At 45.6% G+C, this 9596-nt stretch overlaps 1 protein-coding gene across 1 annotated transcript in view; it reads right to left on the bottom strand.

Moving 5' to 3' along the window:
* Positions 1–9240, bottom strand: part of P2RY6 (pyrimidinergic receptor P2Y6) — a gene marked incomplete at its 3' end in the record, with an annotated part of 49126 nt that extends 39886 nt beyond the window's left edge. The window contains exons 1-2 of the mRNA XM_082660296.1: positions 9188–9240; positions 8810–8880 (exon numbers count right to left, since the gene is read on the bottom strand). The remainder of the gene's footprint in view (positions 1–8809; positions 8881–9187) is intronic.
* Between the last annotated feature and the right edge of the window lie 356 nt (positions 9241–9596).

Consider the following 9596-nt stretch of genomic DNA (forward strand, 5'->3'; position numbering starts at 1 on the left):
CAATGATATTGGGGTGAAATTAGCAGAAGTTTTTGGATGAGCTGGCAACATATTATTATTTTTCCCAGATAAAATTCTGTAATATGAGCTTTTACTATCTACAGATTTACTATCAGGAATGGGTTATGTTAAGGGATGACTGTATAAGCATGTAATGGAATACTATACAACAGACAAAAATGAATGAACCAGAGCAGCACACGGACAAAGCTAAATCTCACAACTATAATGGAACTGAATAAAGAAGTATATGGGAGGATACACACAGTATGATACTATGAACATAACGTTTTAAAACATGCAAAATAATACTATACTTATGTATGAAGACATGAATGGGAATGACCAACCGGGTAAAGGTCAGCTTTGACGGGAAGGAGGAGGTGAGATTATAGGGGACACAGTAATAGACCCTGCTTCTCCCCTGACTCCCCAGCCCCCCACATGCTTTGCAAAGACAAAGGGTGATCAGGGCCAGCACAGAGAGGACGCACCTCCTCTCAGAAGCCTTCTCTGTCCCCCTCCCCATCAGACAGTGCCCAGGGCCTCCTCGGGGCTCCCAAGGCCCCAGTGTTGGCCTCTGATGCACCGGATCGCTCTGGCCTGATGTAGTCTCTCTCCACATCGCTCCCTCACCAGCAGAGGTGAGACACTGTTCCAGAACAGTGTCTGGAACACTGCCTACGAACACAGGCACTGTGTCTGTGGTTCACCAGCCCTGTTTTCTCCACACTTGGCACAGGGCTCTATAATAACTAAATGAGGGAATGAATATAGGTCTCTTTGGGGATTTAGAGTCATCATTATCATTCATCTCTTCTCTGACCCTCTCTATGTGCCCAAGCATGGTCAGGGCACCGGGGATACAAAGATGAATTGTCCACGGCTAGTGCCCTCAAGAAGTGTCTGGCTTGGAGAGGGGATAAGCCAGGATGTTGTGGGCAGAGGGATGCAGTGATGTGCACTGAGGCATAGGAACCCAGAGGGGCCCCTGGCCCAGCCTGGAGACATGGGTACAGGGGAAGTCAGGGTACAAGTCCTAAGCTGGTGTTTAAGAACAACTAGGGTCATCTGGGTGAAATCAGGGGAGGGGGCAGCATGAAAAGACCTGGAAGTGAGAGAGAACGTGGCAAATTCTGGGAACCTTATGTGTCTCAGTTCAGTTGGAGAGTCCAGTGGAAGGGAGGAGTGGGACAGACAAGGCTGAAGAGGCGGGAGGGACCAGGTCTTGCAGGGCCTTGAATGTCAGGCTGGGAAGCTTAGTTTATCCTCAGGGCGATGGGAGCCATGGAAGGGTATACGCAGGGGAGAGGCATAATCAGAGTAATGTCTTAGAAAGTTTGCTCGTCCCAGCTGCTGTGCGGACAGGCAGAAGAGGAGGCAGGGGACCAGTAAGGGCCAGTAGTCCAGGCAGGTGGCCAAGCTGGTAGGGATGGAGGAGGGGTGATAAGTGAGGAACTGATTAGAAGGGGGATTGTGGGGACTTTTTAGGAAGTAGAATCAGCAGGATTTAGGCAGATTAGATGTGAATGTGAGGGAGACAGAGGGTTATCTTGGTTTGGGTTCGCCCAGAAGCCAACACCGGGGCAAGGAATCAAGTGCAAGTAGTTAATTTCTGAGATGATCCTGAAAGCATCACTAAGGGCCTGGGGAAGTAAGACAGGGAAAGAAAGGAAGCCAATTCAGGGTGGTTGTATGTTCAGGCCACTCAAGGTGGCTGTTCTCTTGCTGTCTTTACATCCCCTGCCCGACCAGTGCCTGCTTCACCTACACCCTACTCACATAACTGATCTTCCTACCTACTTGCCCCAGGTCCCAGCTGGTAATTGTTCTTATCAAAGGGGCAGTGAGGGGTGTGCCCCTCTGTTAGTTTCCCTGGTAACCAATGAGCCAACCTGATGTCAATCCCCTTCTACCCCCTGGGAGTGAAGACCGCTGCCATGTCCTGCTCCACGGTTGCTCCAGAACCTTGCTTCAGACGTGTAAGCTCCCCCATCCATTAAACCATTGATGTCTTTGTCGCTGACTCCCGGCTCTTTCTTCGGTCTTGAAGCTGGGCAAGCACAGGCCTTTGTAGGCCTGTGAGGTACAGCCCAACAGTGGTCAATCAACAGATTATCCCTGGGGGTCAATCCCATTGGGAACCTCTAGGAGGCAGCACAGAACATGCCTCAGAGATTTCCCACATGAGTGACAAGGAATCTGGAGCATTTATCTATCAACTCTAGTTGTCACTGGTTAAAAGCTGGTCCCCAAATTTTCTGGCCCTTCTGGCCAACTGTGCTCCCAACGGCCAGAGAAAGCTCCCAGGCAGAGTCCCAGGTACCGTCAGTGAGAAGGTTTCAGGGCATAGGGAATAGTGAGCGCTGAGGGTCATGATCAGGAACCTGCTCCAACATCTGCTACAGGGGAAGAGGAGGCCCATTTGCTCCCAACAGGCTGAGCCCTGGTTCTCCAAGGTGGGCAGAGGAGAGGAATCTGTGTTGAAGTTGGGGAGTGGGGGTTGGCTTGATGGCCCTGACTTCTCCCCAGCGTCCTCTCCCCAGTCCTCAGCCTTCTTGCCTGGTCCATCCACTGCCCCCAGATGGTATGCAGAGCCTCATCTGATTTCCGTGGAGACTGTGCTCCAGCCCCTGGAAACGCCTACTCCGATTAGCTTTGCCAAGTGGTTTGATCATTGCACCCACGTCAAGTCAGAGAAAATTGGTGGCTCTTTATTAAAATAATATCCCATCACCAGGGGTTGAGAGCAGGCTGGAGACACAGATTTGGGGAACTTACCAACTTAATGTTCGTTTTTCTAGGCCATAGGGCAGTGAGTTTGCTTAATGGAAGAGAGAAGATAGAGAAGAGGGTTTGGGCTGGAGCCATCAGTTAAAGGAGGGAAGAAGAGATGCCCAGGGACAAGACTGAAGAGAAGCAGCCAGAGCAGTAAGATGTGCGGCAGAGCAGTGTGGTGTCACTGAGGGCGAGGGAAGACAGGCTTGGGAGAAGGAAGGAGAGGGCTGCAGGCTCAGAGCTGGGCCCAGGAGCCAGGCGCCATCTACCGGGCTCCAGGAGAGGTCAAAGAGCCCTGCATTAGAGTGTGTCAGGAAGAACACTTGCTTCCTCCTCTTCCTCTCCCTCCTCCTCCCCCCTCTCCCAGCCTCTGCCTGTGGCCTCAGAAGCCTTAGCAGCTGGCAGACGTCCAGTGAGACCCAGAGTTGACGAGCTATGTCTGACATTTCCAAAGACTTCTGAGACTTCCCTTGCTCCTGTCAGCCCCCAGCCTTGATGTACCGGCAGCCTCCTCTCCAGACCAGTGCTTCTCTTTTAGCCCCAACCATGGTCCCAAGACCCCCCCAACCCCTTTCCTGAGGTCCAGGAGCCCCATGCCGCACCTGTTTGCTCTGTCAGTCCAGCATCCGTGGGCAGCTTATGTCCTGAAAAGGGCCACCACTTCCGGAAGTTCCCCCTTTCACATTCCTACCACATTCCAGCTGCCCAACCAAGTATTAACCCACAAATTCATAACCCAGGAATTTTAGCCCTGGCAGCTGCTCCTCAGGGCTTTGAATTCCTCCCCTGCCTCCATGTACATTGATGGGAGATGGGGGTGAGTCATTGCCCCTTTCCGGGTCTTAGTTTCCTCAGCTACAAAATCGGGTCGACAATCCTTGCTCTGCCTCCTCCCATGGCTGGCTCTGAGGGTTCACACTTTGTAAATTCTGCTAGTTGTACGTGCTGTTCCCCCTCTTGGAATGCTGTTCCTTTCCTTTCTTCTTTGTGAGTCCTGATCACCCTTCCAAGCTCTACTAATAAAACATGCTACCATTTTTTTCATGTGTGCTATGAGCCAGCATTGTGCTAAGGGCTTTACATATGTTATCATGCTTCATTTGTACATGGAGTCTGAACAGATACTCTGATTATTCCCATTTTACAGATGAGGAAACAGGCTCAGAGAGACTGTATGACTTGCTTTAGGTTACACAGCTAGGAAATGTTGGTCAGAACTAGAACTCAGGACTTCTGAGGTAAGACTGAGGCCTTTCTCATTTCAGTCTGGCTCCTTCCTATCATGCCCACCAGATCTGCCCCTGATTCAGAAGTTAGCTTGTGTTAAAAGGAACACAGTGCATGTAGTAAAGAGGCGATAGTCCACAGAGGTCTGCTGGAGCCTCATTGGCCTCTGCAACACTGCCTGCTGCAGGGGGTCGGAGAGGGTAACAAAATCAATACGAGGAGCAAGAAGCCAAATTACATGAGAGTTGAACCCTGAGATCAGGGGGGAAATCTTTCACTGGGTACCAACAGGTCCCTGTCCCTTTACTTTATTTATTTATTTTTATTTTTTTTTGCGGTACGCGGGCCTCTCACTGTTGTGGCCTCTCCCGTTGCGGAGCACAGGCTCCGGACGCGCAGGCTCAGCGGCCATGGCTCACGGGCCCAGCCGCTCCACAGCATGTGGGATCTTCCCGGACCGGGGCACGAACCCGTGTCCCCTGCATCGGCAGGCGGACTCTCAACCACTGCGCCACAAGGGAAGCCCCCCCGTCCCTTTTAAATCAGACTAGTTGAATCTGAGGTACAGTCAGACATTCTTGTTTTGTTAAATAGTTTAAACCCCATAATGAAGAAAGAATTGATGTTTTCATTCATTTCAGCTCTTTAAAAATCAACAAATCAATATTCAAAGATTGGAAATGACCTAAATGTTATTCATAGGGAACTGGTTAAATAAATTATGGCTGTGAACAGAACTAGTAAGCTTTTTGTGTATTGGTGTGAAAAGACTTTCAGGAAATCTGCAGAAGAAAGCTAGAAATATATGTACAAGTATGTAGCCTTTTGTGTATAGAGAAAGAAAAAAGAGCACACGGCTTTTAGGGCTTGTATATGCATAGTTATTTGGAAAGATGAAGAAACCATGAATGGTGGTTGTTTAATAGAGTTAATGAGACTCTTCACTGTTTACCTTTCAATATTTGTTTTGTTTGAACTGAGTGAATGCATTCTTTAGTTGAAAATTAAATAAAGAAACATATCACTTTCTTAAATCAAGATGTCACATTTAATAAAGTTGCTGCAGGGACTTCCCTGGTGGCGCAGTGGTTAAGAATCTGCCTGCCAATGCAGGGGACACAGGTTCGATCCGTGGTCCGGGAAGATCCCACATGCTGCGGAGCAACTAAGCCGGTGCGCCACAACTACCGAGCCTGCCCTCTAGAGCCCGCGACACAACTACTGATCCCACGCACCGCAATGAAGCCCATGCGTTCTAGGGCCCGTGCTCCGCAACAAGAGAAGCCACTGCAATGAGAAGCCCATGCACTGCAATGGAGACCCAATGCAGCCAAAAAATAAATAAATAAATTTTAGAAAAAGAAAAAAATTAAAAACAAAACAAACAAACCCACAAAGGAGTGTGCTAAGAAAGCATTCTTGAAAAAAAAAGTTGCTGCAAATGAAGGGGTTTGACAGAAAGATAGATCAATGGAACAGGATAGAAAGCCCAGAGATAAACCCACGCACATATGGTCACCTTATCTTTGATAAAGGAGGCAGGAATGTACAGTGGAGAAAGGACAGCCTCTTCAATAAGTGGTGCTGGGAAAACTGGACAGGTACATGTAAAAGTATGAGATTAGATCACTCCCTAACACCATACACAAAAATAAGCTCAAAATGGATTAAAGACCTAAATGTAAGGCCAGAAACTATCAAACTCTTCAAGGAAAACATAGGCAGGACACTCTATGACATAAATCACAGCAAGATCCTTTTTGACCCACCTCCTAGAGAAATGGAAATAAAAACAAAAATAAACAAATGGGACCTAATGAAACTTCAAAGCTTTTGCACAGCAAAGGAAACCATAAACAAGACCAAAAGAGAACCCTCAGAATGGGAGAAAATATTTGCAAATGAAGCAACTGACAAAGGATTAATCTCCAAAATTTATAAGCAGCTCATGCAGCTTAATAACAATAAAACAAACAACCCAATCCAAAAATGGGCAGAAGACCTAAATAGACATTTCTCCAAAGAAGATATACAGATTGCCAACAAACACATGAAAGAATGCTCAACTTCATTAATCATTAGAGAAATGCAAATCAAAACTACAATGAGATATCATCTCACACCAGTCAGAATGGCCATCATCAAAAAATCTAGAAACAATAAATGCTGGAGAGGGTGTGGAGAAAACGGAACCCTCTTGCACTGTTGGTGGGAATGTAAATTGATACAGCCACTGTGGAGAACAGTATGGAGGTTCCTTAAAAAACTACAAATAGAACTACCATATGACCCAGCAATCCCACTACTGGGCATATACCCTGAGAAAACCATAATTCAAAAAGAGTCATGTACCAAAATTTTCATTGCAGCTCCATTTACAATAGCCCGGAGATGGAAACAACCTAAGCGTCCATCATCGAATGAATGGATAAAGATGTGGCACATATATACAATGGAATATTACTCAGCCATAGAAAGAAACGAAAGTGAGCTATTTGTAATGAGGTGGATAGACCTAGAGTCTGTCATACAGAGAGAAGTAAGTCAGAAAGAGAGAGACAAATACCGTATGCTAACACATATATATGGAATTTAAGAAAATAAAAATGTCGTGAAGAACCTAGGGGTAAGACAGGAACAAAGACACAGACCTACTAGAGAACGGACTTGAGGATATGGGGAGGGGGAAGGGTAAGCTGTGACAAAGCGAGAGAGAGGCATGGACATATATACACTACCAAACGTAAGGTAGATAGCTAGTGGGAAGCAGCCGCATAGCACAGGGAGATCAGCTCGGTGCTTTGTGATCGCCTGGAGGGGTGGGATAGGGAGGGTGGGAGGGAGGGAGATGCAAGAGGGAAGAGATATGGGAACATATGTATATATATAACTGATTCATTTTGTTGTAAAGCAGAAACTAACATACCATTGTAAAGCAATTATACTCCAATAAAGATGTTAAAAAAAATGAAGGGGTTTGATAGTGTCTCATTATTAAGAAAAATTGAAAAATTTTATAAACAAAATTTTATATAGGGATTTACCATTTTTCTAAGTAGTTTTGCATAAATTAACATATTAATCTTCTTAAGACTTACTTAGAACAGATGACTACTCTCATTTCTTAGAGGAGGAAACTGAGGCTCAGAGAAGGCAATGGTCTTGTCCAATGTCACCCAATCTGTAAGGAAAGAAACTGGAACTGGAGCCCCGGGGCCTGATAACAGGAACCACAGAAAATGCAGAACAAAGCCACACCTTTGCTTCTCAGAGTGCTGGTGACTCATAAAAAGGGGGATAAAATAATTCTGTCCTCTTGAGTGGTTTGAAGATTAACTGAGGTAACGTATGTAAAACTCTTAGCACTGTGCCTACCACAGAGCAAATAATCAAAAACTTTCTTTAACTGTTGTTTTATTTAAATTTTATTTAAATAACAGAAGAGGATGTTCCAATTCAGTTGGCATTTCTTGAAATGCCATGAAATGTTCATGAAATATGAACACCCCATATTTCAGCCATACGAACTAAGAAGGGGAGAAGCATCAGAGAACTGAAGGAGGTCTAGGAAGTGATCTTTGCCCTAACGATGCTTATGGACTTATTGGTGAGACAAAGTTTAAGTAGACTCACATAACTTTTCTGTAGTTATTATTGTCAGCGTTCAGGTAATTTTTTCCATACTAAGCCTCATTGTAAAATTAAAAAGGAATTGTCTAATTTTATGTGCAGTGCTTTTAAATGACAAATGACAGAGTTTGCAGGGAGAACTAAATGTTTTTTTCAGTAACCGAACTGACAAGAAAGAGAACCCTTCCAAAGGATTTGGCACTTCTGGGTTTAGGGAAGCAATCCACAGTGTTCACCTTTTCTCCAGGTGGCTTATGGACTGATGGTGTATGTCCAGGATTTAGAAAACAGCAGGAGACAAAGGGTTCCAAGCAGTAATGTCTAGTGTATATACAACTACACTGGTCAAACCTGTATACAAGATGTGCAGGAGAGGAGAAAGCAAAGCACAAGCCAAGATTACCTATGAGGGAAGTGATGAAAAGAGTCTCTCAGAAGAAAGATCGGACAATCCTCCATCTATAGAATGGACATAGGGACAATATCCCTCTGTGAAAAAACACCAATAAAATAAAAACCTGGATCTCCTTACGTGATCACTGCTCTTCCTGGATTTTAACCAGCATTTTTCTTGTTCCTCAGGCTTTAAATAGGGAGTTCAGCATGGAGCCCCGCACTGGAATAGAAAACTCACCAGTTTGCTGACCCTGGTTCATAGACCCTGGAGAATGTTTGATACAGGAATACTACTAGCCAAAGAAAAGAGAAATGGCATTGATGTGAAAGAGGCAGGTGCCACATGGTTTTCATTTGCCTTGAGCAAACTGGATGCAAATGAAAAGAAATGAAGACTAGGTACTGTGATAGCAATGCCCACTTCAATGAAAACCGCCACCTCACTGACATAGGTGCTGGTACAAGGTGTTTGGAGGACGAGGAATCTGTCATATAGATAATGGTTGATGACATTGACATTGCAGAAGGTTGGCCTAAGCTTCTGTCCTGTGTGGGCAGTGGCTCCAGCAGATCCCATCTCATACATGCACACACACACACCACACACACACATGCTTGCACAAACCCAAACCTCAACACCGAACACATCTGATGAGATGTGGTGCTTTATACAATCATGGATTATAAATAGCTACAAAGCAGTCACAGGCCATTAATGTCAACACATAGTATTTAGGAGACGATAATGAAGAGAAAGAAAGTCAGCTGAGTCACGCACCCAACACAGGAGATGATGTTCTTTGATACAAAAGTCAACGTCAACAGCAACAGAAATCCATGAAGCATTTGCTGAAGAGGAAACATAGCATTCGGGTGTAAAGGTAAGAACTTAGGCCAGTTAGAGTGATTAGGGCCAGGTTCCCCACCATGGTGACAACTTGTTAACCCAGAAATGGTGAGTTCAGGCCCTAAGAAGTAGTTTCCGCCAGGCATTCCCATATGGGGAGACATGTGCAAAGAAAATGCACCTCCCTTTCAAACTATAAAAGATGGGATGATTCTCATGAGTACCATACACACTAAGTGGTCTGCTAGGGCTGCTGTAACAGAGTACCACAGACTGGGTGGCTTAAACAACAGAAATTAATTTTCTTACCGTTCTGGAGGCTAGAAGTCCAAGATCCAGGTGACAGCAGGACTGGTTCCTTCTGAGGGCCTCTCCCCTTGGCTTGTAGATGGCCATCTTCTCCCTGTGCCTTCATACCACCTTCCCTCTGTTGTGTCTGTATCCAAATAGCCTCTTCTTGTAAGGACACCAGTCCTACTAGATTAGGGCCCACCCCAGTGACCTCATTTTAACTTAATTGCCTCTTTAAAGATCCTTTCTCCAAAAAGGTTACATTCTGAGGTACTGGGTGTTAGGACTTCAGCATCTTTTGGGGGAGGGATTCAGCATAGAAGAGTGGAGAAAAGCAAAATGTAGTCCAGTCTCTTCTCTGTTTCTGATTTCCTCCCCGTTTCCCTTCGAGACAAATGGCTTCTGATCATTTGGGGATTTGGGACTT

Source organism: Grampus griseus (genome assembly GCF_964374135.1).
Source record: "Grampus griseus genome assembly, chromosome: 8".
NCBI lineage: Eukaryota > Metazoa > Chordata > Mammalia > Artiodactyla > Delphinidae > Grampus > Grampus griseus.